General features: G+C 45.5%; 1 protein-coding gene across 11 annotated transcripts in view; it reads left to right on the top strand.

The window, feature by feature from the left end:
* Positions 1-7,689, top strand: part of LOC109930527 (receptor-type tyrosine-protein phosphatase delta-like) — a 458,059-nt gene that overhangs the window by 86,503 nt on the left and 363,867 nt on the right. The window contains exon 1 of one of the 11 annotated variants that reach the window (XM_048614039.1): positions 6,976-7,163. The exons of the other annotated variants lie outside the window; for them this stretch is intronic. The gene's annotated coding sequence lies outside the window, so the exon portion shown is untranslated. Of the gene's footprint in view, positions 1-6,975; positions 7,164-7,689 lie in introns of those variants that run through there. 11 annotated transcript variants of the gene reach the window in all.

Genomic DNA, 7,689 nt, shown 5'->3' with positions numbered 1-7,689 from the left:
AGACCCTTCTTCAGAAAATGATTTTCTGAAGAAGGGTCTAGGCCCAAAACGTCAGCCTTCCTGCTCCTATGATGCTGCTTGGCCTGCTGTGTTCATCCTGCTCTACACCTTGTTATCTCCCTCCCCTTCATTCTTTCTTTCATGTAGGCATTGCCCCTATGAGGTGGTGCTTTTCGTTGGTGTGTTTCCTGCTGGTGGAATATTAATAGATTTATCTACATAACCAATGTTTTTGACTAAGAAAAACAAAAGAAACCCAACCCCGACACTGACGTCCTTCATTTGCACCCAATTCACCTTGCAGGCATGAGAGGACCTGTTCCCTTCCACCACTACGACCTCAAAACTGACGCCTTCTGCCAGTTGATAAATGAGCAGGTCAGACAGCATCCGAGGAGCAGGGAAGTCAACGTTTTGGGCGAAACTTCATTAGGAGTCCTGATGAAGGGTTTCAGCCTGAGATGTTGACTTCCCTGCTCCTCGGATGCTGTTTGACCTGCTGTGCTTTTCCAGCTCCACATTTATTGACTTTAGCTTCCAGCATCTGCAGTCCTTACCGTCTCCACCTTCAGGTAGTGGTTGGACTGGACTCACTGTTGCAATGTGAGATCATGCCCTCCACTACACCCAACAACGCCTCCCCCCAAACATGGGCTCCCTGATCCAACTCCACCCAACCACACACTCCCAAATCTGATTTAGTCCACGCACTCGCTCACTTATCTGGCTCTTTGGCACACTGACCTGGCACCTCACCCAAAACACTCAAGACCCACCTAGCACTTGCCACCCTCACCCACCTAGCACTTGCCACCCTCACCCACCTGGCACACTACTGCCCTGTTCCATCTGGCACCTAACACCTCAACCATGCATTATCCCAATCCCACCCTTATTAAACACTCCCCCTTGCCCAGCAGTTGTCAAAGTGTCTGGCCGTGCTGCTGGACATAGAAATTTCTGGACAGGACAAACCAATTGCTGCAAAAGAGGATGTGGTTTCCATCATGCTGGATTCTTCAACAGGCTCCCAACAGGAGGTACCTGTCTCGGAATCCTCAGTACAGAAACTATCTAAAGGAAAGCATGTAAATTTTAAGCTAATCAGATGCAGAAATAGGATTCCTGACGCTGATCTGAATATTTATTTGCTTTGAGAAGTCTTTGCATGATTTTGCCACACATTGGGAGTATCAATACAGTTACAGCAAATGCAAATCCAAGTCCTGTTAGGAGACTGGGATGATAGTTTAAAAAAGCATGGTCGGGTTGGGGGCAAGAGGGGAATTAGGGTTTTCCCTGAGTTCAGGAGATGTAGTCCTTTGTATTGCCAACTCATGTTCCTGAAGGATGACCTTTCCCCTTTGAACCACCCTACTCCCCCAATCAGATGGCCCTTTCTCTCTACCTCCAGTACTTTTATAACAAATGCATGAAAGTGTTCAAAGAAAATAATAAAAGCGTGTAATTTTCAAAGATACATCAATGTTTCTCCTGGGTTGCTTGCAGCAGTGTACAGATTAATCTTTAATTCCTTGGGGAGTTGGCAACACATCCACCATGGATCAGAGTTATTCACATATGCCCAAAAATAACTTCCATTTTTAGTGTCTTGAAGGAAGTAAAATATCCCTCAGCACTGCACAGCAGGGTCATCAGACACAATATGACACCAAGCCACATGACAGGATCTTGGTCAAAGAGCTGGATGCTAAGGAGCATTGCAAAGGAGGACGAGAGAGAGAGACTGGAAGTTTTATTGTTTGATTTAATTACAGAGCTTAAAACCGTGGCGACTGAGGGTAGAGTTGCCAGTGGTGGAACAAAGAAAATCAATTGATGAATAACATGAATGTAGACTTCCTCAATATGACAAAAATGGAGATTTGCATTTGCCCAGGATCAGGAATGTGAAGCTGGGAGTTTTCTGCTCTTGGCTTGCACACCATGCTGAACAGTAGGATTATGGGTTGTCTGAGATACGTTAATGGTGTCTGATCATCCAGTGTAGCTGTGGGTTTGCATACACTCAGAGGCTGATGAGCCTCACTGCCCATTGCTGAGAACGTAGAAAGGAGTCTGTGTTTCCATCTGTCAAGGTACCTGGCTTGTCTTTCAGATCCACTGCAGAGATTGCTCTCAGTAAGTACAGTTTACAGGCAACCCATGGAAAAAAACCTTTTCTGTTTTGATTGCTGACCTCATTAAACATTGGATCCTTTTATCGTCTGGCTAAGCTTCATTAACAACTCATTCACACCATTTCCTTATGTGATCCCAACGACTACCTTAACTCAACTTTCCCTTCTCGTACATTATCTCATAATGATGTGACTGAAGTCTAAAACTGAACTGAGCAGACTGTCTGCATTTTACTCCTGAATTACATAGAGGTTTCCACTGTTGTATTTTGTTTCTTTAACCTTCATGCACTGCTGTCAATTTCATTCCTCTTCCCCCGCACACCCAACCCTTGGTATTCCTCTCAGTTCAGTAGGTGGGTGTTAGCTGTGAGCGCTACAAAGATCCTGCATTGATATAGTGCCTGTCAGAACCTCACTACACTCCAGCATCAGTAATGCAGCCACTGTTATAATGTAATATATTCAGCAACTGATCGAACCAGAACCATCAAGCACTGTCCACCAGGTAGGACTCTGCTGATCGTCTTCAAAATACCACCGTGGGATCTTTGGTGTCGAGCAAAGGCACAATTGGGCCCTCAGTTTAACATTGTTTGAAAGACCGCTCCTCTGATAGGACAGCACACCCTCAGTACGGCACTCGTGAGTCAATCTGCATCCTGTGTTGAGTTTCCGGAGGGATACTTGAATCCACAAGCTTCTGACTCGGAGGTGAAAGAGATCAAAAGCTGATGCTCACTGAGATGCTAGTGCCAATGGCTATTCAACCTCAGAGGCACCAGCCAAGCCTAGTCCAGTTTTGACTTGACAACTGACCAGTTTTTGACTGGAGTGGCTACATACCAATAAGAAACAGGGATGCTGACTGATATATTGACCCCTTATCCCCTTCTGCTCCAAATCCAATACTGGATCACTGAGGCCAATTTGTGTTGTTTCTTACATTGCTTCAAATTAGCTGAGTCAGGACAGATCCAAAGAACAATCTTGGTATTTTAATGCATTTTTATAGCTAACAGCAGAGACTTCGAGTCACATCACACAGAAACAGACTCTTCAGTCCAACTCAACTAGAGAACATAGGTTTAAGGTGAGATGGGAAAGATTTAAAAAGGACATGAGGGGTAACTTTTTCACACAGAGGGTGGTGCGTGTATGGAATGAGCTGCCAGAGGAAGTGGTGCAGGCTGGTACAATTACAACATTTAAAAGGCATCTGGATGGGTATATGAATTGGAAGGGTTTAGAGGGATACAAGTCTGCTCTGCTACTTCCAACTGACCTGCCCCGTAAGGGGAGACACATCGCTGAATGCTGTTAGATAGACAGTAATTACAGCTCCGGAACAGTGGAATTTACCCAGTCCATGTCTGAGCTTGATCAATCAGAAAGTTGCTGTTTGAGAACTTGAATGAAGGAAGTATGACTCAGTGGAAGGAGGATTCACATTTTCTATACAGTCTTTCAGAACCTCCAGGCATCTGAATGAATTTTACAGCCAATTAAATATTTTTAACATGTGGTCACTGTTGTCATTTAGGAAGTACAGCAGCCAATTTACACACAGCAAGGTCTCACAGATAACAATAGGATAGTGACAAGGAAGCAGTTTTGTGAGAGATAGCAAGATGCTGGAGTCAGAGATAACACAGTGTGGAGCTGGAGGAACACAGCAGGCCAGGCAGCATCAGAGGAGCAGGAAAGCTGACATTTCTGGTCGGACCCTTCTTCAGAAAATGTTTTGTGTTGTCATATGAAGAATAAATATCGGTTGGAATACTGGAGAAAATGCCACTGCTTCTCTTTGAAGGCCTTTAATTTGTGAACGTAGGAATCAGGAGCAGGAATAGGCCATTCATCAGAGGCTACACTGAGGATGTTACCCAGCACGGTAACGAAACGTCTGCGGAACAACAACACAGCTCGGCGAGCCAACCAACCTCAACACCCACAACCTGAGCTACAGATCTATTCCAAAACCTCATAAACCCCTCCACTATTTAAAAGAATCATGATCAATCTGGTTCTGGCTTCAATTTCACAGTCTTCCACTTCTGATAACCTGTTAGTCAAAAATGTATCGACCTCTGTATCTGCCTTAAATTTATTCAACGATTGAGCCTCTATCATTCTCTGAGGAAGACAGTTCCACGTATTTACCTGCCTCTAGGAGAAAAATATTCTCCCTTAAATGTAAACTGTTTTCCCATGTTCTAGTCTTCCTCACAGGGGTAAATATCTTCTGAGCATCCAAGCTCCTGGGCATTGAGAATTGTACGGTCATTCATTGAATTTGCAGCAAATCTCTGTCATCCCCCTGTGAGCTGAGATAGTCAGTGTCAGCAGGCAGTTTGATCATGAGCCAGAATCTAATAGGGCTGACAGCAGCCTTCATTTTGGAATCTCTGATGACCCTCTCCCACTCTGCCTCCTCCTCAGCCACCACCATTCCCTGCCTCCACCCATGGTGGAGGTTCGGCATGTTAATGCATTCACACTGAGCTCCTGACTTCCTGAGCTTCCATTCCCCAGTTCAAACCCAATGTGTTTCAGCAGACTTTTTCCAGGATGTGAACTGGGCAAGAATCAACATTGCAGCCAGCTTTACAGAACAGGACATGTATCTGTGTCTCTGTCTATTTCTCTCCATCCCTCCCTCTCTATCTTTCATGGCCCCTCTATCTTTATCTCTTAACCTTGTTGTCTTTTGCTGTCTGGTTCTCTCTGTCTCTTTCTGCCTCTTTTTGTTTTATAATCGCTGACCATACACACTCTCTGGGCACAATCTTTTCCAGCTGTACAGAGGAAGGACTCATGAGGAGAGTTATGTATCAGGTTAATATCTGATGCTGTGCCAACAATAGGCACAATACCTCGAGGTGGGCTACAGTTGCAGTCAGATGCTGACTCCACAGAAACAGGGAGCAGGTTAAACTGAAGCAATCCAGAGGCTCCTGGATTTCTGTAGTGGAGAGGCTATCACAGTCACCTCACACGTGGGAGGTCCTGGGTTTGAAACCAGGCAGGATCATTGTTAAAGCTCAGGTATTGGGTGAATGGAATCTTGTGGTCCTCCGGTAACATCCCTACCACTGGGCCAGATGGCCTGAGTTCAAATCCTACCTGCTCCAGAGGTGTGTCATAACAGCAGGTTCATTATGAACACAAGTATAGGGTCACCCCAACTCTGGGACCATTTTTGGAAGATGTCAATATTTCCTTGGTCCCAGACGTGTCCTTAGTTGATAGCTGCTTGAAGGTAGCACCTTCCCAGAAGTAAACGTAAGAGCCATTGGAACTTTCCAAACCCAGGAGCTGCATGGGTAATGAAGGTTCTAAGCTGTATGGTCTCATTCTGTCCTGTTGAGGGTCTTCCCTCCATACTGAAGCCTTATCAGTTATGGTCAGGATGACAAACTGTCCTTTACTTTATGGGGTCACATTGGAATTTCCAATTTCTCCCGTACCCCTTGCTTTGGCTTCCCAGGGCATTACTTATCATGTATTTTTGCGGTCACTGACTTGGAAACTGCTCAGAGTCAGCTCCCATAGGTGCCTGAGCAGTCTTTGGTGTCAATAAGACTGAAGAACTGCGGATGCTAGAAGTCAGAAACAAAATCAGAATTTGCTGGAAAAACTCAGCAGGTCTGGCAGCATCTGCGGAGAGAAATCAGAGCTAACATTTCAGATCCAGCGACCCTCCTTCAGAACAGTGGTGTCTCCTGGCTGGTATCATCACAGTAAACTTGAAGTTGTCCAAAACCCTGCCCCTTCTGTCTTAATTTGCACCAACTTCCATCCTCCCATCACCCTCGTGTTGGCTGGCCCACATTATCTCCCAGTCAAATTACTTCTTTGTGTAACAATTCTAATTCTTGTTTTCATCTCCCTCCATTACCTCACCCCTCCCTATCTCTGTAATCACCTCCAGCCCTACATTCTGCAAGGTGTCTGTGCTTCTCTCATTGTGGCTTCTTGCACACCCCAATTTTAATCATTCCATCATTGGTGGCCATGCCTTCAGTTGCCTTGATTGTAACCTCCAGGAATTCCCTTTGTAAGCCCCTCTACCTTGTCTTCCTGCTTTAAGACACCCCTTAAAACATAACTCTTTCACCAAGCTTTTGTTTGCTTGATTTAATATGCAGTTTAATGTTATGCTTTGTTTTACAATGCTCCTGTTGATGCACCTCGGGCCGTTTCACTATGTTAAGGGTGCTACAGGAGTTTATGTTGTTGCTGAGATTGGGTCAAGGTGAGAAGTTGGTGATTTAAAGAATTATTCTCATGCAGACTAGCTTTTGCTTGTTATTCTCTGCAGGCGATGTAGTGGGAGGGATTTTCCTCCTCTTAATTCTGCATGTTTAAGATAAATTCCCAGCCCATTCCTTCAGTAAACAATCTCACCTTTTCCACTTACACAGGTACCACACACTGATCTGTTCGGACACCAACTCATCCTGACCCGTCAAATACAGTCTCCAATCCTTCTCGACACATCACAAAATGCCAGTAGGAATGTTGCTGAAATGTTTTACGGAGTTTTAAAAGACAGTGCCCACTTTGAGAAGCCCCCCCCAGCCCAGTCTTTTCTGGTTGTAATTGGCTCGGGAGAGAGCCCAGTGGGCAGCCGAAAACTGAAGGATCAAATATCAAGCAGTGTATAAAACCCCATCTGTTTCCACTCTGCATTGTCATTCAGAACAGACTCATGTGACCCGGGCAGCCTGTGGGAGCGTCTGAAAGACTGAAAGAGGGAAGAGGAGGGGCACAGGCACATCATCTCCCCACCTACCCACCTCCCCTAACAAAACACACCTTCACATATCGAGGCAGCAGCTCTGGAGACATGATGTGAGCAGCCCCAATGCAAAGGAGAGAATGAATCACTTTAAGCGGCTCTGTGATGTACTGAACCGATCTCACTGCTGGTGTCAGAGTGAGGGATTTTCAGAGGAACGGGTGGCTCTGATTATGATGATACCTAGGTGCTTGAATGAAAGAAAGTAAAGCTCAGAGGTAGGATCTGTCTCTCGCTGGCTTTCTGTTAGGAGTAGATGCTGAATGTGGGACTTTTTTGCTCCCCAGGTTAAACCTGCCTTTTTGCCTGTGGCCTGGACTAATCAATAGTCATTGACTTCTGAGTGACACTCCAGACAAGCCTGCTCCCTCTGCCAGAGATAAAGGGACATTGTCTCCAGTTAATTCGTTGGTGTCTTGTTAAGCAAATTGCCTGTTGGCGGCAAAATTAGATGTCCTTTGAAAATAGATCCTCCTGTAGTGATCCTGTGTGGTCGGCTTTGTCCTTGCAGGACTCAGTGTTGTACTGTGTCCTGTGACAATAAAGCTGGGTGGCTGCACTGAGTTCATTCTGCAACACTGATGGATTAATGGTTTACTCTCTCCATAATCGCCATCTGTCAAACAGGATCGCTCACCTTTCTCCCTGGAAACCGTATTCCCCCCACACCTCCCTGGAAACCGTATTCCCCCCACACCTCCCTGGAAACCGTATTCCCCCCACACCTCCCTGGAAACCGTATTC

Source organism: Rhincodon typus, chromosome 29 (assembly GCF_021869965.1).
Source record: "Rhincodon typus isolate 14 chromosome 29, sRhiTyp1.1, whole genome shotgun sequence".
In the NCBI taxonomy this organism is placed as follows: domain Eukaryota; kingdom Metazoa; phylum Chordata; class Chondrichthyes; order Orectolobiformes; family Rhincodontidae; genus Rhincodon; species Rhincodon typus.
Note: the sequence above shows the minus strand (reverse complement) of the source record. Positions and strands in the feature narration are given on the sequence as shown.